The following is a 27,477-nucleotide window of genomic DNA, read 5'->3' as shown; positions in this document are numbered from 1 at the left end:
TAGCATTGACCTATGAGACCCACAGTGTTAAGATCAGAGACACGTAAATAAAAATAAAGTATTAATCAACATACATAAATCAAACAGAAATTTTCCTAACAAGCATGTAACTCATTTCCTTTTGTAGAATCTAATTGCAGGAAGTGGCAGGAAAGAAAGTGAGAGGGCGCAAAGCTTATTGTAATGCTCACGTATGCCTCTGAGAATTTTAATTTAACTAAACGAGAGAGGTAAATTTTCCATTTGTGACTTCTTGAATTACTATGATCAACTTGCTTTCAGATTCACATATTCATTTTATTCTCTTACGACAATATTTATTAGCCCTATACTAACACAGATTTTCAGAGCTAAGTGTTTCTTAGGAAATGTTAACAGTTATATTCTGTAAGCATCATCCCTCCTGCCTGAGCTCCTCCACCAATATTGGACAAATTCAAGTGCATATTTGAATATCTCTATCATTACTTTTATCACACTTACTTTCTCTCAATTCTCCCCTCCCAGAAACCCTGCCTCCATTAAGGTGACCTATTTATTTTATTTGTCAATACAGTGTTATTCTACATTTTGCCCTTGCTTCAATCATTTCTCTGACCGGCTATGCTCTACTCCTTGCTATTTGCTGCATCCTAAGTGATTCCCAGGCTCCATCTTCAATCAGAACCATCCTATCCACAGACTTTTCCTTGATTTCTCCAGAGTTTATTCACTTTCCTTCATTTTAATATGACTCCTTGTTTGAGTCATATACTTAGCACTCAGTGACTGGTTTCTTGGTTTATGATTCATCTTGGTTTCTTGGTTTATGATTCATCATCATTTGGTGAGATTATCTAGTCTCTGTAACTTGATGATAACCTCTCAAGGAAGGAGGAACACTTTTCAAAATAAATAGGAATCACTTCTTGTTCATAGAAGTAGTGTTTTTTTTACAAATATTTGCAAATCATAATGCTTGTGATACTAACAAAAGGAATAGTAGAACATCATTTACATTTTCTTTGATTTAGAGTACCAAGAAAAAAAATCTCACGTGCTTGGAGAAAAAAATGCCGTTAAACTGTCCATATCTACAAATATTGCTGCATTAAGTTCTGGGAAATGAATGACAGATGACAAGTATAGACTATAAGCTTCCTGCTAGATTGTGAGTGCCATGGAAATGAAAGCCTTAACCATCCTACTGTTTTCCAGGGTATGTAGCCTAATACATAGTATGTTGTACCTAGTTGATGGTCAACAAATAATTTTGAATGAATCAAAAGAATGAACAAGTAAGTGAAAGAATCCAGATAAAACTAAGTGTAAAAGGCAATGTTTCTGACAGATAAACAGAGGAATATTAACGGAATGGCTACCTGTATTCTGACATAGGGACTCATCTAGATTCATGACCAGAGATAACTTAACCTTGCTTGCCTCGAGACAATGAATGTGTTCATATATTTAAATACATTGAAAATCAGAGAAAAATGAAAAAATGAAAAAAGCTTTCTCTGTGTATCAATGTATTTGCACCTTAAGTTGGCCAACATTTCACTTTTGCTAAGGGGATTAGCATTTTGAGCACATTAGAAAATTCATGATATTTCCAAAGCAGTTAAATCCATCTTGTTTACTCAGCAGTTGATTACTTAAGTTAGTGGGTGAAATTCTTTCTAGGTTGAGCACTGGTTTCTCTGTTTTCTTGGTCTCCTTTATAGTCTATGGCCTTCAATAAATTGAGTACATCACTGACGGTGCTGGAAAGACTAAATCCTCAAAGTGATGGGGTGTATTAAAAAAATAAGGATTTAAGGGGATTAGAAGAGACAATTCATGCTTCTTCCTGCACTCATCTCTTGCTATAGTGACTGGAGATCCTTGGTACAGATACCCTGCTCTCACTACTCATACCCAGGGCTTCAGCTTACCTGATTTCATGAACATTATCTCTATTGCTGTCATCAAAATTCCAGCCCTCCAAGTTCAGTTGATTTCATCTGATGGCTGGAAGAACTGATTTAACCCATTTTCGCTAAAGCATAGGTGTCTGGGCCATGTTTCCTTGAAGACACTGCATTTTTACAATTGTGCTAACTCAGATATATATCTACATGTTGGATCTTTTTCAAGGTTTTCCAAAAAAAAGTTCCATTAAACACAAAATAGACTCCTAGAAATATTCTATAACAGGCTAATACTTTTAAGGAGTCAGTTCCTAGGAATTGCTTCAGCCGACATCATTTACAAAATGCCTTCTGTACTTGAATCCCTCAAATGTCTCTTTCTCTACAGAGGTCACATTTTACATAAGCTCTCCCATTCCACTTGGAACCAGCAAGCCACATATCATTCCAGTGGTTGGATATGTACTGCCTTGGTCTCGCGAAGACAGGGGGAGTATGAAGAAGACAACAGCAATGATAGCCGAGGCTTGTGTGCATGTGTGCTGGGGAGTGGCGTGTCTGTGCAAAAGCATGTTGGAGCAAAGGACAGGCAGTCACATGTGTTATAGATCGTTCATTACTGGGTTGAGGACTTCCAGAATACAGCTCCCACACGCTCCTTCTGTGGTTGCAATCCATCATTACTCATGAAATTAATCAGGTGTATAGTAACTAATAGAAATAATATCAACCACAGCCTTCTGGAAAAGGAGTCAGGATTTTTGAAATCAATTCTAATGTGTCTCACATTGGGAGTCAAGTAATATGAACAGAGCAGTTACCCAGCACATAAGATTGCTAGACCCAGCCTGTTAAGCCTGAAGAAAAGACACTTTAAAAAGAAAGCACTAAAAGGAAGATACTCCAAAATTCAGGAAATGTTGTTGAAACCCAGTTCCAGTTGAGAAAAGAGCAATAGAAATGGAGATAAAGGGACACCTGGGTGGCTCAGTGGTTGAGTGTCTGCCTTTGGCTCAGGGTATGATCCCAGGGTCCGGGATCGAGTCTCACATCGTGCTGCCCGCAGGGAGCCTGCTTCTCCTTCTGTCTATGTCTCTGCCTGTCTCTGCCTCACATAAATAAATAAATAAAATCTTAAAAAAAAAACAGAGATAAAGCCTTTTTAATCAAGTGACTCTGTAACCATTTTTGGAAGCCATTGAAGTACTAAACTGTGTTTGAGGAAAGATGATGTTCATCATTAATTTTTCTGAAGGATTACATCTACTCAGGAGATCATATAAGAAATGATCTGTTGGATTAATGCAAGAGGAACTTGTCAGCATTTAAGATGACGAAGGACCTCTTTGTCTTTCTGGAAACACTGTGACACACGTTCATTCTTGCGGGGCCCTCTCTGCTCCCGTTTTGCTCATTTCTCCATGTATGAGAACTCCTGCTCCCCATTTCCCTGCTCCTCATTAGACACCGTAAGGGTCACTGACAAGCAGTGGTCTTTTTATAGAAATGAGGGTCTGGCATGAAGGTGTCCTGGAGTTTGAATAACTTTCTCTTCCCCTAGGATCCTGCAAATCAAAGTTGAGGTCCATTGCCAAAGACTCTGGCTCGGCTGGAGGCAGTGCTTGGAAGGAAGGGGGGGCGGTTATCTTTGCACTGGAGGATGTCCTTGCTGTATCTTCCCTGCTGTTAAACTACAGTTTTCAGAGGCTACTGACTTGGGAGCTTTCATCAGCCTTCAACCCACTTTTAATAACAACAAGCTCAGGGAATCCAGGGGGCTGTTTACCTGCGTCTGGAACTCTGACAAACATCTCCTCAGGGTTCTGCCTGGGAAGCCCACCTCCGCTTCATGGGGGCCTATCTCCTCCCCTGGACCAGTTCTGGAGGTAACAGCAAACATCACCTTTTAGAATGAAACCTGCAAATAAAAACAAATTAACCCACCCCACCACCAGCCCCCTCCCTGCCTCCCAGAGGTATTTTTGAGCCCAGTGCTTACCTTAATGTTCTGTTTTACTGTTTTTCTTACTGAATTCTTTCAACAGCCACCATCCTGGGAGTTGGGTCATGGTGATTCCACGTTCTCATTAATCATCATGGCCAGGGATCCCAGCACACGGGCTGGGCCCAGAAGCTTGTGGGCCTTCTTGCTGCAACAAACAGCCTGCAGAATGTGTTTGCTTCATATGTCAGACACTGTTAGCTTTGAACTGGGGGCCTGGTGTGTGAACTATGAAGCCCAGCCGTGTCAGTCTCAGGATGGAGGTGACATCGGAGCTCTGAGCCCTGAGATGGTGGGTTTTGGCTGAATGGCTTGCTGCTTAGGCCTAGAGATTTAAAAAATGGATGAAATTTGATTCAAGTGGTCAATGTCCTAAACGAAGTGTTGCCCTTGGGGATCTTTTGAGTCAAAATCACATGAACAAAGTGCTGCAGAGGTATTTTGATTAAGTTGCATGCTCAATTCCTTGGGCTTCCTTCTTTCTTTTTTTCCTTAAATTTTATTTATTTATTCATGAGAGACACACAGAGAGAGGCAGAGATACAGACAGGGGAGAAGCAGGCTCCCTGCGGAGAACCTCATGTGCAACTTGATCCCAGGACCCCGGGATCATGACCTGAGCCAAAGGCAGACGCTCAACCACTGAGCCACCCAGGGGCCCCAAAGAGAGTTTCTTTCTAAAGTGATTTCTCCTTGTTCTCCCACATCTCTCTCTCTCTCTCTCTCTCTCTCTCTCTCTCTCTCTCTGTCTCCCTGGTCTCTGCCTCTTATCACCATGAATGGGATCACACGGCTCTTCTTGAATCAGATTCTTTTCCAACACTTTTCATTTCCAATTACCTAAGTGATTTCTCACTGTTCTGGAAGCCTGCTTCATATAAAGTCAACTCTAAAAGTTCAGCATTACAAGCTCCCTGATTATTTCAAGCATATTACTTTCTTCTTACCAGTCGAACAATATATGGAGAGTCGTAAGTTCAGAAATCTCCTTGTGGAAAGTTAGCTTAAGAAAAGGAGAACCTCTAAACTTTATACCTCCTTATCTGATAAAATTTTGGGAGTGACTACCCAAAATTTACCGAAAATAAAAGGATTTTCTTGTCTATCAGACAACTTTCTAGGTATAATGCAAAGCCCCAAATCACACACAAGTGGCAATGTTCAAGAGTTCCAGAGGTAATGTTCTCCGAGAATGTGAAGGCTCTGGTATGGGGATTGTGTTTTCTATCCCTCTAGCCTAAAATCTTTGATGGGGAAGATCTTGCCCACCGGGGGACATTTAACAAGGTCCAGAGACATTTTTGGTTGACACAGCTGGGGAGAAGGGTTGCTCCTGACATTCAATCACCACTGGCCAGGGAGGCTGCCCAGCATCCTACAATGCAGAGGAACCCTTCTGCCTCCAAACAAAGAAATTTCTGGCTCAAAATGTCAATAATGGCTGAGGCTGAGGCACACAGGTCTGGTCTATGTCAAAATTCAGCTCAGTGCTTTACGGATATTGGGCACTCAATAAATGCTCGAGGAATAAAGACATGAATAAATCAAGGTTTCTGAACTAGAATCCATGTTCATTTGTGCTCATTGCTGCTCCCTTATTAATCTGTTTGGCCCTGGATCTTGCCCGGCTGCCTGGACTCCTGTACCTTCCTATTTCTTCCTGCCCTACCTCAGCTCTAACCTAGGTCTATCGGCTTCATCCTGCCCATGGCCTACGCCTGCTAGGCCTCAGTCTTCCAAGTCGACAGCCCATCGAGCCAGAAGACCACAACAGCAGAATCAATAAGAAGATCTGGAATTGGGAGTGGCAACAGTCGCCACCACCTATTCTAAACAGTGACGTCACTTGATGGATTTCGGCAACTTTCCCATTTTATGCCAGGCTCTGTTGATACAAGTGCTGTCGCTCTAATGAAGTTAAACTCAATATATTTTTTTCCTCTAGTTATAACTGGCAATAATTTTGCTAGTTCCCAGCTACCGTGGAATCCATTTGGGGAAGGCAAAGAAAGCAAACAAGCTCCAGTATGAAATGTAATTGTGGTTGCCACATGTGAAACAGGTTAGCTACCAACTTCTCTTGTTCGCCAGACTCTGGTTTACAGACACTCACTTTTGCTTAAATCAAGTACATTTCACTGATAGGAAATGGAGACAATTATCTGGGCATTTTATTGAAAGAAAAATGACTTTTCCTGGAAACGTCCAGATTACGGAGACAAAACGATTGTGAGAATCTATCGCTGGAGGGTCTCCGAACATTTTTCAGATTACTCCTCAGAGAGATGTGGAAATATACTTTATGCCAACGTCTAGACATGTGACTCATTAATTAATGCAAACGTATTATATGCTAACTCATGGACCTTGTTGCACGTTTCATCAGCATGAGGTAGAGAGTGATATCTACATAGTGAAGGCCCCTGAGGTCCAGAGAGGTTGAGGCACTCCCAAGATCACACAGATGGGGAAAGAGGCTTAACTTAATATCAGAAAGAATACAGAATGAAACCTAAAGTTCCTTAAGACTCTAGAAAACTCTTTAGACAACCATTGGAAAGTTTGACATCTGACACGATGAGATATCCTTCATACCCTTCCAGCAATAAATAAAATGTTCTATTCTCACCAGTGTCAGATTTCCACCAGTTTATGTCTGCATGTCTCTGTCACGTTACCCTTCCAGTTAACCAACTTCATGAAAGGATAATTTGTCTCTAAAATGGATAGTTCTCAGGGCACCTGGGTGGCTCAGGGGTTGAGCGTCTACCTTTGGCTCAGGTCATGATCCTGGGGTCCTGGGATCGAGTCCTGCATTGGGCTCCCCACGGGGAGCCTGCTTCTCCCTCTTGCCTGTGTATCTGCCTCTTTCTGTGTCTCTCATGAGTGAATAAATAAAATCTTAAAAAAAAAAAAAAAAACAGATAGTTCTGTCTCATCTTAACGGAAGCAAATCATATACTATTTCAAAATCTTTTTTTAGAACATTTCTCCTCTAAAAATCATAGGTTAACAACTGAGCCACATTCTAACATCTCACTTCGTTTTAGATTTGTCAGTATAAACACTTCATTGTATCGTTAGGTGGAAGTCCTTGGCCACCTTAAAATAAATATTTGAGTGCAGTTTCATGAGGAAAATGTTTCCATGGGTAGAGAAGATACTCTGGTAAAAAAAAAAATAAGGAAAACGGGAGGTACTTATAGCTACTGCAAGTTTCTTTTCTTAATCGTACTTAATTCATCTTATAAGTAAACTCTATTTGTACAAGCGAAAGCACACATTTTATTTAAGTAGACCAATTTGCAGAGAGCCCTGTACGTACATCTGTAACCTACTATAAACACGAACACACAGAGTCCTTTATGCTTATTGTTTTTTTAATATTTTTATTTCATATCAAGGATTTCTACTGACGTCAATGGCAGTCTCAGGATTGGAATGAGTAGTAAAGATTTAACAGGCAGTGGCTATAAGAGGATTTTCACTCATTCACTGAAGAAAAAAAAAGAAAAGAAAAGAAGAAAAGAAAAGAAAAGAAAAGAAAAGCCCTTGCATAAGTGATCTATCTAACCAGTGAATCCTAGTTTAAGAAATTTCATCCATTTCCGTTTTTATGAGTGGAATAAACAATAGCCCTAATAAGAATAATCGAACATGGCTTAAGGTTTCAGATGCTTGAATGTTTTAGTTGGGTGGAAGCTTGTAATAAATTACTTTCTATTCCAACCCAATACAGTACATTTCCATTTCCAAATACTCTTTACCAGAATTTCCACAATTATATAGGGAAATAAAGGATTAGGAATTTATGTGAAATAAATTTGCTTATAAATTCACATTTTTATTGACACTTTACAAATTGGTCTCCAAATATCCTATCCATTTTAAGACTTGCAGCAATCCCTGTCCACTTTGCCAACATTTTTTTTCAGAAAGTTTCTTGGAGGTAGTCAGATATTAAAATATCCACAAGATGTGTTGTACTATGAGATCCTGCATCAGATTCTGAATTTCTACTTTCACCACGGGAAGGGGATTATAACTTGCCACTTAATAATATCTTCGTTTCCTCTGGTTTAAAAATAGCATTTTCCAGGGCGCCTGGGTGGCTCAGTCGCTAAGTGTCAGACTCCTGATTTCAGTTCAGGTCACAATCTCAGCTTCATGAGCCCCATGTTGGGCTCTGCATTGAGCATAGAGCCTGCTTAAAATTCTCTCTGTCTCTCCTACTACCATTCCCCACCTCTCTAAAAAAAATATTAAAATAAATTAAAACAAAAAACAAAAAATAAAAAAAATAAAAAAAAACATAGTCTTTTCCAGGTAATTCAGTCTCTGGCAGAAAAAAAATTAGATTTCATATTTCCTCCTCCTTCTTCTTCACATTGTGTCTAGGTGTTCCCACTAGAGTAGGAGATTGTTTCCCTGACCTAAGATTAGAGAAAGGGGCTCAGCTAATGAGCACCCAAAGAAAACCTAATACCATTTTTATAATCTTAGGAGATGTTGCGGGGGTGGTGGTGTGCACAGCCAGAGGAATAGATCATGTAACTTATTTGCTCTGCCTCATTTCTGATAAGGAAAGAAATTAGAAAGTTTTTCAATTTCCATTTTTCCAACAATAATACTGGTTATTTTTTAGTCTTCAGAGAGGAAATCTGCATTTGTTAGAACTCGGAGCTTTGTAGTCATTTTAATAACACACAGAAGTGTTTATGTGCATGGGATGGGGGAAAAAGTGAAATAAATTTTCTGCAATTTTTTTTTTTTTTTTTTTTTTTACTTCGAACTCCACTTCTAACTGGTTATGCCAGCAGTGGCTGTGAATTTACGCTTCTAGAAGCAGATATTGATAATTCACTATACCTATGTTATCTGTTATCTTGGGAGGAGAAGAAAAATATCTGGCTTTGAAACCGATATGGGTCTTGGGGTAAAAGCGGGATCAGTTTCCTTACGTGGAATCCCTAGTGCACAGCGCTGCTTAAGGGGAAGCCTGTGTTCCCCTCTTTCACTTTGTATGAAAAACAATAATTTCCCCCGAGTCCCATGCTAAGATCCAGGCAGCAAGTCTCACAAGCCTGATTTTCCCGGTTCTCCCCCCTGCACCCCCGAACGCTGTTCCCCTGTTCCCCATGAATCACACAGGCCTTGTTTTTACCACCCAGCTTATTTGATGCCCGTGAAAGATGAATGGCTTTGCCTAAAACAATTAAACAATGGCAAAACCGAAGTGCAGCACAGAGTAAACCTTACTGCCCTGCAGAGCTCCCTTTCTCTTTTTCCTGTTTCTGAGACCAGGTCTGGGTTTCTTTGCCATCCCTCGTATTTGCTGGAATTCTTCTAATCACTGGTGTTTCTCTTTGGAAATTTGAAATTCCGGTCATTTGTCTTTCCTCATTTTCTTTCCAGGAGGAAGCAGTGCTCTGTATGAAAGCTCTACCGGATAGAGCATGTGTGGATCTGGATGGGGTCTTGATCCTGGCACTTGGGACTATGTGGCTCTGACCCCTGGGTCTATCACTTCAGGATGTTACTTCTCTCACTTGCAAAGGTGGTTGCCTTGCTTTGACTCTTAAGGTACTTGGGAAGTCACAAAAATATGATCTATATAGAAGCAGCTTGGAAATTTGAAAATGTGCTGAATAGGGGGTACCTGGGAGGCTCAGCCTGTTGAGCAGCTGACTCTTGATTTTTGCTCAGGGTCCTGGGATCAAGCCCAGCATGACGATCCTGCTTGGTGGTGTTGGTAAGGTGTCTGCTTGAAGATTTCTCTCCCTCTCCCTCTGCTTCTCCCTCTGCTTCTCTCTCTCTCTCTCTCTCAAATAAATAAGTAAATCTTTAAAAAAAAAATAAAATGAACTGAATAGGAAAGGAATCAGACCAATAAGTCTTATGGCAAACGTTAGCAAAGTCTATTCCAGTGTTTCCTGGAATATTCCTTAATTGGGACAGAAATACTTAATTTTTAATGGCAAGTAGCAATTCTGGGTGGCTGTTGCTATAATTACATTTCAAATTTCTACCTTACCATGAGATATGACTTGATGGAGGACCAAATCTTCCTTACCTGCAAAAGTATTTTGCCACTAATTTGTATCACCCTGAAAATGCAACCATGAAAGCCCTCAATTGTTCAACAACTAATAAAGTTTCTGGAGAGTCATTGTGGCTTTCTTCACTTCATGCTCACAGAGCAAACAGGTTAAATTATATTTGGTTTGGCTGCCAGGGTATGTAGAAGGCAGCACTTATCAGGGACCAGGATTATGGGTCTTTATGATGGTGGTAGAGTGCCTGGAGAGTGAAGCACATTTTCCACGATGAGCACTTCATAGTGTTGCCTTGAACAGCCCTCATCTACGCAGCCCAGCAATGAGCTAGCTCACCCCGGAAGGTTGCAAGGGTGCTAATATACAAATTCTTTCACATTTGGCATCCAAGAACATCATGGTTCTCATTCTAGCACATCTGAAAACATAAACTTGAGCTCTTCCAAATCCATCAGATAGTTCTTGTCTCTTTCCAAATCCTATAAACACAGGCAAGGAGGCAAGGATTTAGTGATGTCACTCAACCGAACAACCCTTGATGAGGCTAGATGCATTCAGCCTACTTGCCTTGTGCCTGTCAACTTCTGCTTTGAGCTTCATCGTACATTGGGAGGATTTATTCTTTCCCTTTGTGTGACAGGGGAAAAATAAGCAAGGTAAACATCAGTTCTCTTGGGACCACAGCCTTTAGGAAGCAGCCCAAGGTATCACCTATTCCCAAAGTGAGAGAAACATCCCTGTAAGTATCAGAGGGTCACATGGCCTAACTTAGAAGGGACTCATGTATGTACGTGGATCACTGAAACGTCAGGATAGCCTGGTGAGGGTGAGCTATCTCCAGGGATGTGTGGCAGTAACTTGACCATGTTTGGATGAGTGTGTCCAGGTGGTTCAATGCCATGGACACATACTACTGAACACCTGTATTGGTGAATTCACTGTGAAAGAGAAGCCAGGACAATGAGGCCATGGGGGAATTTCAGGTGAGGCAGCTTGCTACCCTCTGGGAATGGGGGCAGTACGTGCAGGCTTGTGTGCTCCTTCAGAAAAGAGAGCACAGAGACAAAAACCCATGAGTGGTCACCCAAACCCCCATATGAGGTGAAACGATAGGGGGAGTGAAAACAGAGATGATTGATAAACTCCCTCTTGAGACTCCTTTGTAAAAATCCACGTGCCTATGGTCCTTAAAAAGGATTAAAGAGATTAAAAAACAAACAAGTGGACAAACAAAATTTGGGGGCAAATGTGGAAACACATGGTACTTGAGGGGATTAAGGTGAAAAGCACAACAAAGAGAGAGAACAGAAGACAGATTCATCTACCAATTGTATCCATTTTTAGGAATTGGGATAAAGAGTCCCCTGAGGAATGTTTCTGGAAGAAAAGGATTAATCAGTCGATTCCTGAGAATTTGACCCTTGATTAAATCCTCCTTGCCATATTGACTCAAGTTTCCAAGATTAAGGAGCCACAATTACTATGCTCCAGATGAAGCTCTTCTCTTTCCTTGTCAAGGTTGTTTATCAAGTAACAAGTGGCAGATATTGATGACATGCAGCTGCACGGAGAATGGGACTCGCTAGATACCCCTGAGCCTGAGGGAGCTGCAGGACTTAAAAACTATTGAAAGTTGAAGGGCCCTAGAGCCTATGGCTTCCCTGAACAAAGGGGATCCACGTCCCCCAGTACGCCCCCTTCAATCACACCTATCCTTGGTGTAGGGTGGTGGAGACAATGGAAATTGTGCCTGGGAGCCACACACAGCCACTGCCGTGCTGTCTCTGCACATGCTCTATCGTGCTTGTCTCTACCTTTGCTTAAAACTAAATAAACCTGGCACTGGCTGAATCTATTGTGTGCATCTGACTTGCCAGTCTGAACTCAACACTGATCAAGTCTCATGGCTCTAAAGGAGAGAGAGGTGGGATAAGAAAACCCTCCTGTGAACTTGTAGAAGTGTGTTGGGGTGAGAGAAACAGAACAATCATGAAAATGTCCTGGATCCACTATTCTAATTACATGATTAGAATATTCAGATGGGTGCACAGGTGGGAAGGCCAGAGAAAGAGGAACATGTACTTAGCATGCATGAATGAGTCAAGGTCTCTGTGCTGAAGAACATTTAGCAGGTAAATTCCCAGCAATAATTTAAAATGATTTATGTAGAAGAGCTGCCAATGCTAAAATGTCCCACCTAAATACTGGTGACATGCTATATGCTTTTCCTAGTATTTTCCTAGGACCCCAAAGAATCTATTTGAATAGAAAAATAATAGAAGTTCATGACTTACTTAAACACCTGTGGTTTGGTGGTTTGGAGGTTGGATACAACATCACTTTCCATACAAGTAATTTAGGTTAAAAGGAATTTAAGTAGCTCAAAGCTGAACACTGGATTCTGTTGCTTTGGGGTTCACTTGCTAATCATTCATTTATAGCATATCTCCTATGGATATTTTTCTGTAAGTCTCATTTTGAAAGCAGTCTATTCTGACCATATTTTTCAAGGAAATAAAACGTGGTGGTGATTTAGGAGGCTCTTAAACAAATGTCATTAGTAAGGTTCGTAAAGCCAGACAAAGACAAGCACAAAGACAAGCAAATCTCAACAGTTCGGTATTGACAAGAGCATGGGCCCGATGTCAAGAAGGCTAAGAAAATAATTCAGACAGAATCTAGCAGCAAATAGAATTTAGCATTTAAACAAGCAATTAAATACATTGTGTAGTTGCAAATAAAAAAATGAAATGAAGTTGGTTAGTGTTTTCACTTTGATTCTGGGACTTTGTATCACAAGATCAACTCACCTGGGGGACAGACACTGGGGATTTAAATCTCCATGATGACTAATAATGATCTTAAGTTTCCAGGGAGTGTCAGGTGAATAATTACCTTGCGCATTGCAACTCTCCTGTCAGTTATGGAGCTTCAGAGGACTGAGGCACCATCTCCAACATTCCTGAAACCATAGAGTTGTTTTTATGAGTGATCGATCACTATTTAACTTCTACCAAATTTTGATTCCCTTTTACCCATTTCTTCCTGCCTCCTCCCCTACCTCTGGCCACCAGTCTATGGTCTGTATATATGAGCTTGGTTTTTGTTTTTGTTTTAGATTCCACATATAAGAGAGATCATGCAGTATTTGCCAATTTTAGACAATTTAGTATTTTAGATAATTTAACAAAATAGCCTTGGAGTTCCAGTTTAAAAGAAATAATTGAATAGCTAATCTTAAAACTGAGATTTTTAACGGATTTATTTCCTCATTTATATTAATACATTAGAACACAGGCAACCATTTATTATGGAAGTTAATTTTGCAATCAGTGACACAGATGCGAAGCATTTACAAGGACCATGCAAAACAAATAGTATTCTAAGTCCCTGGGTCAGGATGAGGAACAGGGAAAAGTTCACAGCTGATAAGATATAGGGTTCCGATGTTTGGAGGCTAAGAACTTAGTCACCTTTAGTTAAAGTTGGAGCCTTGGATTTTCTTTTTTTTAAATATATTTTATTTATTTACTCATGAGAGACAGATTAAGAGAGAGAGAGAGGCAGAGACACAGACAGAGGGAGAAGCAGGCTCCATGCAGGGAGCCCGATGTGGGACTCGATCCCAGGACTCCAGGACTACGCCCTGAGCCGAAGGCAGGCACCAAACCACTGAGCCCTCAGGGATCCCCGGAGCCTTGGAATTTCTAAAGGTGTTGTGGTTCCTAACACTCTTAACCAACTCAGGCTTAAAGCAGCAGAAAAGCCCTTAATCCTTTATTGGTATGAATTAGTTGTTGTTTTTAATAAATTCAGTTACTGTATTCTTTTTTATTACAATAATTTTATTTTTTAAGAAAGAAATATTGGGCTACCTTCACTTAAAATAGTTTTGAGCTGAAATAAAGAAAATTTAAGGACCATTAATGCTGTATGCTTCGAAAACATGGTCCCAATTTTAGGTGCCATGATCCTGGGTACTTAGTCCTTGAGTCTGGATTTGCAGGAGCCTGGTGTGTCTATGAGGAATAGAAGAAGTGAGGGAGCCGACAGTGATGCTTCTGGAGATGAACACAACAGAATGCAGATATTCACCCATGTACCTGGGGTCCACCTTTACAAATTCCAGATCAAAACAATGCATTACACAGGCATCTAAACACTGGAGCAGTGGTGGTATCTTTCCCAAATTTCCATAATCTCCTTCTAGTTAAATTTCTCTTTGGTAGATATTTTGTTTCTTGAACAACATTCTCCAAAGCTGACCTTTCCCATGCCTTACTGAATGTTGGGGCTTTGTCAGAATATTTATTTTGTCACATCCCCAATTATGAGGTATGTCAGAGGCTGTGGTTGTCTTTTCTCCATGTTTGTTAGTCATTGGAGATTTCAAGCTCCATCCAGACTTTGCTACATTGCCCACTTTTTCTGAAATGCCTTTGTTTCACTTCATCACTAATCTCATCGCGAAAAGATTATACCCTGGAGCCCACATTAACATTCTCCTAGGTTGTATTTTATACAGCTCTGACTCAAAAAGATTGAGTTTGGAAGCCTTCAGTTTCACATGTCCCTTATGCTAATGGTCTATTCGGTAACCTTCTAATATTCGGTAACCTTCTAACAGCAACTGTACCTGCCAAATAAGTGAGGGGGGAAGGAACACTTTTATTTAGATTGAATGCAAAAAAAAAAATTTCTATTTTCTTGTTTATTAAAAAAAAAAAAAAGAAACTAGGTTGAACAGAGTTAGAATCATTTGAACAGTTAATCTCTTTTCTTATGCATCTAAAGATATCCCCATGTGGAGATTGATCAGTGCTAATATATTCAATATATTCATCACCCAAAGGAAAGCTCTGGCTACTGAAGTGAGGCTATAATCCATGGGATTTCCTAATTTTATAATTAATTCTCAACTGACCTCTGTCCCACAGATGTGCTTGGAAATCATTTGCAGGTTCTGCTGCACCTGACACCTAATGAAAGGTCAATTAGAGAAGGGGAGTCCTTCCCTAGCTAACTCCAGGTTGTTCGCCTCGTAATGAAAACAAATCTTTTTACTACAAAAAGCAGCTTACTCATTTGGATGTCCCCCCTGCCTCGTTCCCTCTCAATTCTCCTTGCAATTTGGCAAAACAAAGCGAGGCCATAATTAATGTTTTTTTTTTCCCCCTTTCCTCCTTTACCTGGGTTGAACATTATGGGCAGAATTTCAAGATGATTTATGACATCATCTCATCACCCAATATGGAAAACCATTTACATGAGAAAAGATGTTTCCATGGAGAAAAGAAAAAGAAAAAAAAAAGGACTCATCTGAAAAATAAAAGTAAACTTCATAAAATGTGAAATTCACCTTTTCCCAGAACTTCAGGATGATATTGTATCTCCCAGACTAGAGAGAGCAGTCAGGGTAAGAAATAACAAGCTGAAAGTAGGCTTCTAAGAAACAGAAGAGAAACTAATAGTTCAGTTAACCTATCAAGGATAGACTCCGCAGAGAAATAAAACCAAAAGAAGCTAAGAACATCCCCTCTTAAAGTTTGAAAAAGAATGAAGAGATGAAGCCCAGAAAATAAAAATGAGAGACAAAGATAACAAGATCTAATAACAGAAATTGCAGAGAATGAAATAGAGAATCTGCAAAGTGAAAACAATACCCAAATCAAGAAGATGTAAAACCTAATCTCCAAGCTAAAAACGAATGGGATCCTTCACATCAAGAGGTTACAAAAATTCTAAGAAAAAAAGATAATAAAAAGCTACATATATATGTAAATATATGTATATAGTACATTTATAAAACAAATATATGTATTTATAAAATTCAGAAACAGATGGGGAAAATCCTATAAACATACAGGTATGTTGGTTAAACCATTGCTTAGGTATCATAGAAAACTTTAAACACTTTTAGAAATGCAAGGGCTCAGAACGTAGAACACCCATTTACCCAGAGAAAAACTCTGGCCAATGGAACATAAATAAAAATAATTAATTCAATACCGGGAAAGATAAGGTAGAAGAAAAATGATGATGAACAGTGAAACCAATAAAATATAAGAGGATTAGTAATTGTTAAAGTCATTGGGACACCAAGAAAATGTACAAGTAGTTAGTCAAAGAATATGAAAATTGGAAGGTTGTCAGGAAGAAAGAGAAAGTAAGGGCTTACAAAAATTCATATTTTTTTCATAATAGAGACAATATTAATGGCTTTATCCGCATCAAGCACAGAGAAACTACACTCATATTCTATGGTACTCACCTGAATATTTGCTTACAAACAAAATCCAGCTCTGATGAACTTAAGTAGACAAGGGATTCATGGCAAGGGCTTTAGGCAGCTCTCTCGTAATGGACAGGGAGTTTGAAGAAAGAGGTTCAGGCAGAGACAGAGGAAGGCAAATCACAACCAGAATCCTGAATGAGAACATGATTTGTATGCTTTTACCAGAACCATCATCCCAGCGCCCTTGCCAACGTGGTTGGCACCACTGCTCTTCATGCCATGACCAGCTGTGGGGTCTTAATTACCCTGCCACCCTTGGGAATAAGCTTTGCCTAAAACTGCATCTCCATCTCAAGAGAACCACCAAATGTGCAAAGTCCATGGTAGGGACCTCCAACTGGCTGAGCTAAGGACATTTGCCCACCTCTTGGCTGCCAAAAGGATACAGCCATGTATCCGCTCTGCCTCCCCCTTGATGGGATATCTGTAGTTTGAAAAATGTGACAGAACAATTGTCCATTCCAGAAAAACACACACACAAAGGTACATACACATCCTCACATTTTTAAATGCAGTGTGAATTGAAGCCCTTTGGTAGAAAAAATAGAAAAGCATTGGACTATATAAATTATACATGTATATATATTTTTTTCTTGAGTCAAGGGTTTAGAGCAGCAAAAGAAGACCATCATTCTAGGAATGATGGTTAAAGTCAGCACGAGACCTCTCATTTTCTCTTCAGCACATCCTACCACTCCAATGGAGGACCACAGTCACCACTACATTTGGCTGGAAGACCAAACGCAGGACTGCGAAAATGAATGCTTATGTCTCTAGTATAATGAGGCTTCAGATTCAGGTTAACCTAAAATGACTCTTTTCCCAGTGAATTTTACCTAAATGTCAAAAGTTGTGTGCCAGGACTAGCTCCAAATATTTTCATTGCCACCCTGATCTGGCCTAGAGACAAGAACATAACTTATAGAGGCTCCAGTTGCAGTGAACATACAGTGAGTCACTTTTATTTTTATAAGGATTTCCCTGCCAAGTTCTAAAACATGGAAACTTGCATTAGCATGCTTGAGACAGCACACAGTGTTTGAGGGTCTTCATTGATTTCTGCTTCTCAACATTTTTGGAAATTTAAAATGGCCATGATTTTCAACTTTTCAAAATATTATTTTTATCCCTTTGCTAAATCTTGAGGTCTAAAGATGTCAAGATACTATCCCTCTATTTTTTTCTTTATTTAGATAATTTTGCTGTTGCTTTATGACTGTTCTTCTGAATATCAATGACCAATCCCAGAGAATTTTATCTCTAGGATTTACCTATTCTTTTCAAATGGAGATTTCATCCTGATGCCAAAAATTAGAAAAGTATCTTCAGATTTTTTGATAACTTTGATAGTTACTGTCAAACCTCATAAATATTATTTCAACTTATATTAGAACTACAGGACCCAGCTTACATATCCAGAGGATTATGATGTTTCTGAGCTGAGGTTGATGATAGTTTAGTCATTAGTCAACGGATACTTAATGGACTACCTGTGTACCGAGCACACTTCTAGGCATTGGAAACACAATTGTACAATAAAGACAAAAATCCTGCCTGCCCACAGCTTCCATTCCAGTAGGAGAGGCAGAAAATTAATAAAACAACCAAAGTAGAGAGCCGGTTACAATACGATAACTGAGGTGGGGGAAAACACACAAGAAGGAGGGAAATGGGTTTGTAACTTTAAATGAGGTGGTTATGAAGGTCTTACTTCCAACATGACTTTAACACATGGACTTGAAGAATGTGAGCGATGATGGCTGTGACATCTGGGGAAAGAACTCTCTGGTCGGGGGAAATCACCTGTAGAAATAGCATTTGAATAGCCCGTGAAAAGACCACAGTGTCTGAGGAGTATGAAGGGACTAGTGCGGCAGCCACGTGGGCACAGCAGGTAGGTGACCATGCTGATGCTGAACGTACCTGAAAGATAGTCAATGTGCTCAGAAAATGGCATTAAGCCATTTCATTAAGCCATGCAAGGAGCATGGTAAGGTGCTTTATGTGTTTCACTCAGCAGAGAAAGGGGAGTCACAGCAAAAAGGGACCCTCAAGCCGTGCCATCCATGTGGATGGAAGGGTGCCATGAATACAGGAGAGCTTAATAAACATTTAATGAATTAATCTAAAGCAAGCTCATATATGCAAAGATGCCAGGTTAAGAACAGATGGAAAATATGTTTTTTCAGGTCTTCATCATTGTTTGAATATTCATAGTCTGAAGCACAAGGAGGGAAGGTGCTGGTTTACTATACATGACCGAAATGAGATAGATTTGAAGTTGTGAGTGGTAGCAAGGTTAGCATCTTGGCAGAACAAAAAGGCTTCAAGGAAATGTCAGAGACAGAGAGCCCTGGTGGCCCTCAGAACTGGAGAAAATAAATGTTCCATATAACAGTTCAGTTCGGAATCAGATACTAAAAGGGAGCAAATCACACTATCTTAATTCGATAGCAACACTTTCCCTTGGCCAAGAGAGAGGTTGTGTCACAGTCTCATCCGTCCTTCACAGCCGATGTCCATAAATGTCTATTGAATTAATTGCAGGTTTATGCCATACCTAAGGAAAGTCCTTGGAGGCACCGAGTTCCACACTACGACCAAACCCATCTTGTCTAAGCTTCTCTCAGCAGCTCTGGACAAAAGCTCTCTGTTGAGAATGAACACTTTGCCAAATTGGCAGCATCCGTTAGTTTTTCTTTTTTTCCTTAGTTTTAGAAGTCCATGATCCATCTCGATCCTGTCTTGCCTGATAAGATTTTGGCAGACTATAGACTGACTTGACCTAGAAACTTGCTTTTTGTTTTGTCCGGAGTTTTTTTGTTCGTTTGTTTTTGTCTGTTAGCATATCCATACCAATCTGATGGGCCAAAAAGTGTACCAACGCTTGTCCCCTTGATCACACATCATGCATAAAAAGAGAGGATAGAAACAAGTATTTCGAAGATTCTGCTGCTTCAAAAATAAAGCAACACTACCTTAGTTATCATTCATCACTGCTCTTGGAGGCAAGTTCTTTTACAAATGAAGAGAATGACTTTGAAGCAAGTCAAGACCACATTGCTTATCATACATAATCAGATTGAGCTGATTTGAAAATTCGTGCTGTTTCCCCTACAATACATCCATGCTCTCAAAGCTGAGTTAACTCTATGTTGGCGGATGGATTAATGAGGGTTTTGTCTGATTCTTTCCTTACATATACACCACTACCTCTGTGATATTCCAAATTAAAAACCTTCTCTGCGTGTTTAGCACAAAGCAAAAACCCGAGGCGAGGAACAGTGGGACACTGAGATGGGTTCAATTCCTCCCACTCAGATGTAGGCTATGCTAGGGACCTTATATCCACCATACTAGGTCACCTTTACAAACTTGCATATTAAATAACATGGTGATCTTCATAAATTATTTTTGAGGACAAGAGGTAATAACATCTCTTCATTTAGTTGTGTTAGAGCTGATAACTAGCAGAGCTGAGATTGGACAGCTGTCCATATGTCCTCCAAGTCTTTGAAATCTATTTTTTCACTGTTACTGTCTTTCTTACATTATTTTTCTGTCTAGATTCTCCCACTTTTCCAAAAAGTTTGATATTTGTAATGTTATTAATTGCAACAGACAAAGCTCTCTGATAGCAGAGCATATTCTTTTTGAATATGGCTGGGAGCCCTGGGTGTCTTTTTTATTTAAGATCTTATTTATTTATTTATTTATTTATTTATTTATTTATTTATTTATTTGAGAGAGAAAGGAGAGCTCAAACAGGGGGAACAGCAGAGGGAGAGGGAGAAGCAGGCTCCCCACTGAGCAAGGAGGCTGTCCTGGAGCTCTATCCCAGGACCCTGGGATCATGACCTGAGCAGAAGGCAGATGAACCATCCAGCGCCCAGGTTGGCATTCTTAAGCAGTATAGTTGGAGCATCTCAGCATCTAACGCCACAGAACCTAATTACCACCTGCAGTAAAGGTAAGAGCAGAATGTATCAAATTATTTACAGAAGTATCCCCATTTTATGAGCATGCAGACTTAAAGAGATACACACAGAAAAAAACAAAAATAAAAAAGTGAATTAGATATTCAGTGTCACTCATAGACCTCAATCCCATCCCCTGCCCTTTGAACAGGGTTGAACTGTGAATAACAATTGAACTGAGAAGTCCAGGGACTTCTTCAAGACTCTGGGGACACTGGCAGACGGATTGGTTCACACAGGGCACCTTCTCAGCATTTGTGGCCATCCCATATTACCAAGAAGAGAATATACGTGAAAATCTCTATGCAAAATTTGTTTTCATTTATGAATATCATTATAAATGCAAAACATGCTAATTGTATACTATTAAAAATATACAGACATTCTAGGGACCCCTGAGTGCCTCAGTTGGTTAAACATAGGACTGTTAGAGCTCTGGTCATGATCTCAGGGCCCTGGGATCCAGCCCCACATTGTCGGGGTCCCAGCTGAGTGGGAAGTTTCTGATAGAGATTTTCTCTCTTTCTCTGACTCTGCCCCTCCCCCAGCACATGCTCTGTCCCTGCCCCTGTCTCTGTCTCTGTCTCTCTCTGTAAAATAAATATTTTAAAATAAATATTTAAAAAAATATACAGAATTTCCATCCATAAGCCCATTAATAATAAGTAACATATGTAAACAAGTTAACACATGTTTTACTAAAATTTTAAATCCTACATTTGAAAAATATAACATATATAATGCATTTTGGCTTACCATATTGCATGTTATAACATACTGTATACAACTTTCTATTTTATCGTAGATGGAACTAGCTCCTTCTTTTTAATGACTACCTTGTACTGTATTATTTAGTTATCACTGCAACATTTCAAGTTTACTGTTTCTAAAAAAAGGTGGAATAAACATTTGTATACATATCTTTTTGTTTTTATATTTCTAAATGTTATTAGAGTTAGAAAGGACTGCTTTGTAGGTACATTATATAATTAGATATAGGTTGGTTGTTCACCAAAATTGTGATACTTTAAATTTCTACTGATAGTTAAAAGTAAATGACTGTTTTGTTTTTTTTTTAATTGTCCAACTGGGGTATGACTCTTTTTGATCTTTCCATTTGGATAAAGAAAGCATTTCATTGTTAAATGCAAATATATCCCTTACTGCAAGTTTGATTCTTTTGAAAGACTGTATTAGAAATTTGTATTTTTCTGTGAATTGCCCATTCATATCTTAATGTAATTTTATTATTGGAATGCAGACTGATTTCTAAATGTCTTTCTGGTTGATTTTTATACACTTACAGGCATTAATTTATTACCACATCTGTTGGAAATATTTTTGCTGGGTTCTCTTTCAAGAGTCATCCTGACTTTTGGTCTTTGTTTATTTGCTTGTTTTTTGTTACACAAAATGTTACGTTTTAATTCAATTAGAATAACAAATATTCTTTTTTCTGTTATTTGACTTAATGATATCCTTAAAAAGAACTTTCCACTTACAGTTTATTTTAAAACATTACCTATATTAGCTTTTAATCCATTAAAATCTCTATATTTACATTTAACTACTTGGTACATAGAGCAAGGTTGGAATTCAAACTTTAAAACATTTTTGTATTTATTTACTTTAAAAATAGTTATCCTTAAAGTCTAAGGGCTTACAACCGGTACAGTAGTCTCTCACAGAGCTGTATTTTAGGGTGGATAACATCACGAAGCATTTTTATGAATAAGTATTTCACATCTAGCAAATATAACTATGTAGGTAAGTGTATATACACATAAAACTATACATATAAAAGTATATATGTATGAGCATACACATAATTATATTTAATATTAGGATTATGTATATATGTAAAAATAATCTTATCTGTACACCAAATATTTTAATTTGTTTTGAACTGTTTTTTTTTTACCAAAATACGAATCTTAGAATATTACAAACAGTAAAATAAATTTACACATTAAATTAGAGTTTTATAATTTTGTATTTAATGTAGTTCACTGAAAACTTATGTTAGATATTCTGAGTTCAGCAAATTCTGAAAAATTTTTTTTTTTAACAAATCTTTCAAATAGGCTGCTTTTACAGTCTTTTCAGGAAGCAACCCTAAGAAATATAAACTTAAGATAAATGGACCTAATTACTTAAAATGATGTATTCTGTCCTTTAAAAAAATTTGAATATATACTTTATCTCATCCTACTTAATAACATAAACAGACATAACTGAAGACTTTTGTAAAATAATACCCTTTCCAGTTCATTATCCAGAACACAAACTTGAGTCAGTTTATAAGTAAATTGATTTTCAAGTGGTGGCTTTTTTTTTTCATTTCTAATAATTTCCTAATATATTTACTTTCAAAAAACCTGGGTGCTCTTTTTTTTAAATTTTTTTTTCTGGGTGCTCTTTAATACAAAGATGACAGTTAATTTCATCTTGTGCTGAGAAAATTTCAGAAATGCATGTAAAGGAGCCTCAAATCGACCCAAGTTTACTTACCTTGAAAACCAAAATTAAAATCGAAACAACCTTAGATCATATGATTTTTCTCTTTTTTAGCTGCTGCTGTTTGTAGCATACTAGGATGGAGAGAGAAGAGAAATTCTGCTACATGAATATGATTCCACTTACACTTAACCTAATATGTAGAAAGTTGTTCATATTTGTTAAGCATCTAAGATCCAGCATGTATCCTAAAAATGGAAAACAGCAAGGCTCTACTCCAAAATAAAGGAGAGAAAAAAGAGAAAGAACAGATTATACCAATAAACAATAATTTGAACTCTGCTTTTAAAAAAATGCAGTATCAACCCTAATAAAATAGATCTCATAATCTGTCATTTCCTCAAAGTCAAATCTTAAGTCAATAAACATGTAAATTAGACGAAAATGTCTCTCCATGGATATTTGCTTAAGTAGTTTCTAAATACCACTGTATGCAGAAAGAAATGGTTTATTTTACTATGCTCTTGCAATTTAAAAAGAAAATTCATATTACAGAGACTATCTTGAACATCCTTTAAATTGTTTTTTTTTTTTCCCCTTTAGCCCTGCATTTTAAATTAACCAAGAGAAATTAAAAGAAGAACCAGAGAAAACCAGTGCAAGATGACAGGATGATTTTATTTTATGTATGAGTCTAAATGAGATTTTAGAGAATGGATACCGTATTCCTTAACTGGATCTGTGTGGTCAAAGACCATTAGGCAACTTTGGAAGATTCCATAGGGACACCTGGGGCCAGACGTTTGTATCCCACTGGACTGAGTCCACTGTTTGTCTTTCTGCATGGAGAATTAATAAATGTATCAATCTTCTACTAGCGGCCCTGAACTAGAGAACATAAAGGAAATAGAATAAGTGGGAAAAAAATTGCACATGTGCCATTTCCCTTCCCCTAACTCCTAATCTTCTCTCTTCTGCGCATTGAACTTATTTTTCCTTCAGATTTTTTCATATTATTCTTTTTTTTTCTCTTGTTATTAGTTATGTCTCTTAGCATTCCTGACTTCATTGCCCTTCTCTGCCTTAAAGTGATGTCTTACCACCTGGGCGGGGGCTGTAATTTAATGGAATTGGCCACCTTTGCATACCTTCTGCTCAGAAGATCAGTCAGTGGCCTTGAAGTGTCCGATTTCATTAAATAATTTTAGTTTCAAGGGGGAAAAAAATTTAAATGGAAAGTTAAGGAAACTGCACTCAGGAAACACGTATGGTGCCAACAGCCTTAGAGCACGGGATTCCAAAAGTCATTTCAACATTTCTGAACTGATAAGCTAATTAATTATTAAAACAGAAACACTCTGAAGATACCTATGACCAAGGTTAGAAATACACTCCTTTTCAATCCCTCTTTCTTTCTTTTTGTATTCTGTAACTGCAGAGTGTTGCTTTTCAAGTGCACCAGGATGATTCCAAGTCAATTATAGAGGTTTCAAATCACAGCAAAGAATCAGAGGAGCTAAAAAATACATAAATTACATTAAAAAAAGATTACTGGTTGTTTTTTTAACATTTAAATCTTTGTTGTACACCAACCGTTTCAAAACTCTACTGTGGCAAAATTTAGAAATATAATGCTAGGTATCATCTATCTATCTATCTATCTATCTATCTATCTATCTATCATCTATCTATCATCTATATGAATCAGCTGAACGTCCTCCCCCACATCTCCCCTTACAACTACAATGGTTGGTCCATCACTCCTGTTACAGATGGCTGGAAAGTAAAGATAGTGAAATCACAATGAAGCAAATGAAATGAAATGAAGTAAAATAAAATGAAATAAAATGAAATAAAATAAAATAAAATAAACAGTTCTGTGATTTTGTTAGTGAGAATTTATTGTGTGGGTTCATAGTCTTAAAAGCTGGTACCCAAGTTCCTCTAAGGCATCCGTCTTCCTTTAGTCAAATAGAGTGGTTAGTCATTTTGGTGTGGAAACATAGAAAGTGAGGGACAAACAAATCCAAGAGTTGAACTGCAATATGATCTGTATGTTCAGTTGTCCTCCTAAGAGGAGAGGAGGAACAAGCTGGGCATCCTCATTAGATTCTGGAGCTCAGGTTTGTTGAAATGGTCATGGGATTTTGAAAGCACAGAGGCAGAACCACTGAATTTTATATTCTTAGCATCACTATGATATAAATCTCTTTACCCAATTATTTCAAAAGCCAATTTAATATAATGTAATATAATATAACATAAATAATAAATGCTTTTCGGTATCAATTTGGTTTTCTATTTCTGGGGGGGGAGAGGGGTCCTTTGACTTCTGTAGAAATAAGTGAAAAGTACTGAGTGTTTTTTGGTCACACAGAAAGGGATGGCACAGTAGGTCAAACAGGTTACAATCAGGAAAATTGATTATTCCAATGGGAGGGTTTAATAGAAGGAATAGATTAAGAGGGATTGGGAGCTCAAAAGGGAAAATGGGGAGCATTGCGGTAACAGTATGAGAAAATGTGGAAGTAAAATCACACCAGACACTTGTTAAAATTGGCGAGGCAGATTTAATTCGGATTGCTGGAGAGAGGCTTTGGGTCAGAATTGAGCACAGCTCCACAGCAGTCAAAAGGTGGGAGAGTTTCTAAGTGCTAGAGTCAGCTAGGGAAGAGTGCTGGACATTGGTCAATGTCATCAGGCCATCCATGTTTGCTAAATTGTCACTTAACCCAGGTTAGTCTCCCAGCCTCCAACAGAGACAGAGACTGAGAGGGACTAACTTCCTTGTTGGTTACATCCTTGTTGGTTACATCACCAAGGATGGATCCCAGGTCCTTGAGAAAGACATTCCTGAGTTGCAAAATTGGCAAAAGATCTGGAGAAGAATTCCATCTCAGAGGGGCAGAACAAAGAATTTGTAATCACAAGTTTTCCAAAGTTAATGTTCTAAGAAAAAAGAAGGTCAGAGATCTGTGGTCAGGAAGAAAGTTGTCTAAAGTTCAGTCAAGCTGAGGAGAATGTTGGGGCATCGTGGGCAAGAGGAGAAAAAAAGGGGGGAAAATCATCAAATGTTTTCAAATGGCAGAGGGGACCCGGCACTGGGAATCAAACTACAGAGGAAAGGACAGTGCTCAACCAACCAACTGAGCCACTCAGGCACCCTGCACACAATATTTTTTTTTTTAAAGCTAGAGTAATTCCTTTTTTTTTTTTTAAAGGACTTTGTGTATAGTAGGCTTGCTTAAGCATTTAGGTAGATAGTCATATCATAGTGATGCCAAGAATATAAAACTGACTAGTTCTACCCATGTGCTTAAAAAGAACTGAGGGTTCTGGGTGTGTGGCTATGGCAGGCCGCCACTGGATGTCCTCATGCCCACACCACTGACCAAAGGTACAGCTAAGGGAATCAGCAGAATTTCAACAGGGTAAGTTGGTTGACTTTTGTTTATACAGTGCTAACTAACCTTTCGTGGTGGCTACAAAGCAGCAGAAAGAAATCTTCTAAGACAAATTTTAAAAGAAAACTAAAATAATATTAAAAATGTGAAGCTCATATGTCAAATAATTGGATAGATGCTAGCCCATCCATGCAGGATGATCCTTATACTTGTGAAAGTTAGTACAGAGTTGAAGGGACAGAACATTTTCTTTTCTTATCTTTTCTTTTTTAAAGATTTTGTTTGTTTACATGTGAGAGAGAGAGACAGAGCAAGCATGAGTGGGGGGCAACAGGAGAAGGAGAAGCAGGGAGCCCCATGTGGGGCTCCATCCCAGGACTCTGAGATCATGGCCTGAGCCAAAAGCAGACACTTAACCACTGAGCCACCCAGCCACCCCTAACAGAATATTTTCTAGTCAACATTCACCCATACCCAAATGTATTGACCCAACTGGAGACACACATTTTTGTTAGACATTGTAATCCCTCCAAAAGAGGTAATATATGTGTTAATACATTCTTAAATGTTTGTTTTATTTAAGACATGCATGGGGATCCCTGGGTGGCGCAGCGGTTTGGCGCCTGCCTTTGGCCCAGGGCGCGATCCTGGAGACCCGGGATCGAATCCCATGTTGGGCTCCCAGTGCATGGAGCCTGCTTCTCCCTCTGCCTATGTCTCTGCCTCTCTCTCTCTCTGTGACTATCATAAATAAATAAAAAAAAAAATTAAAAAAAAAAAAAGACATGCATGTTTATTCCCCATACACTTTTGGTAACTTTAATTAAAGGCTCTTTGCTTCCTTAACTCAGAAACTGAAATTAGCTGTTGCTCTTCTTTGCCCTGGTTTGTGAAATGCTAATAGCATTCATTCTGTGGCTTGGTCTATAGCAAAAGAGGAAATTGGAGATCTTGTTTATCAGCAAATTAATCACATCAACCCAGTTTTATTCATCCAACCTGCCATGTTTCCCTACTTTCTCAAGAACAGTTGAAAGCCTGCTTGCATTCATTCTTTTGTTCAACATTTATTAAGTGCTTACTGTGTAACAAACATTGCTAGATGATCTTTCTGCTTGAATTTTCTCAATAGTCCATTTTAATTTTTTATGTTATGTGTGTTCCAGGCTCCAACAATATCTATGGTTAATAAGCAAAGATGAGTAGACAGTTAAGGAAATTCAGAAAACAATTATTTTGAAGAAAAAAGAATGCATGCTCGGCAATAGTTTAGGTTTTGAACCAAGCAATTTTGGGTTCCTGGGTTCCAATTCATCTGATACAAACACAAACCCTATGTTTCAGGATATGGGTTGGCACGTACTTCACTGTTAATGTAAATGAGAAAAATGGGC

Source organism: Canis aureus, chromosome 16, assembly GCF_053574225.1.
Source record: "Canis aureus isolate CA01 chromosome 16, VMU_Caureus_v.1.0, whole genome shotgun sequence".
Classification (NCBI taxonomy): Eukaryota; Metazoa; Chordata; class Mammalia; order Carnivora; family Canidae; genus Canis; species Canis aureus.
This window is presented reverse-complemented; position numbering follows the sequence as displayed.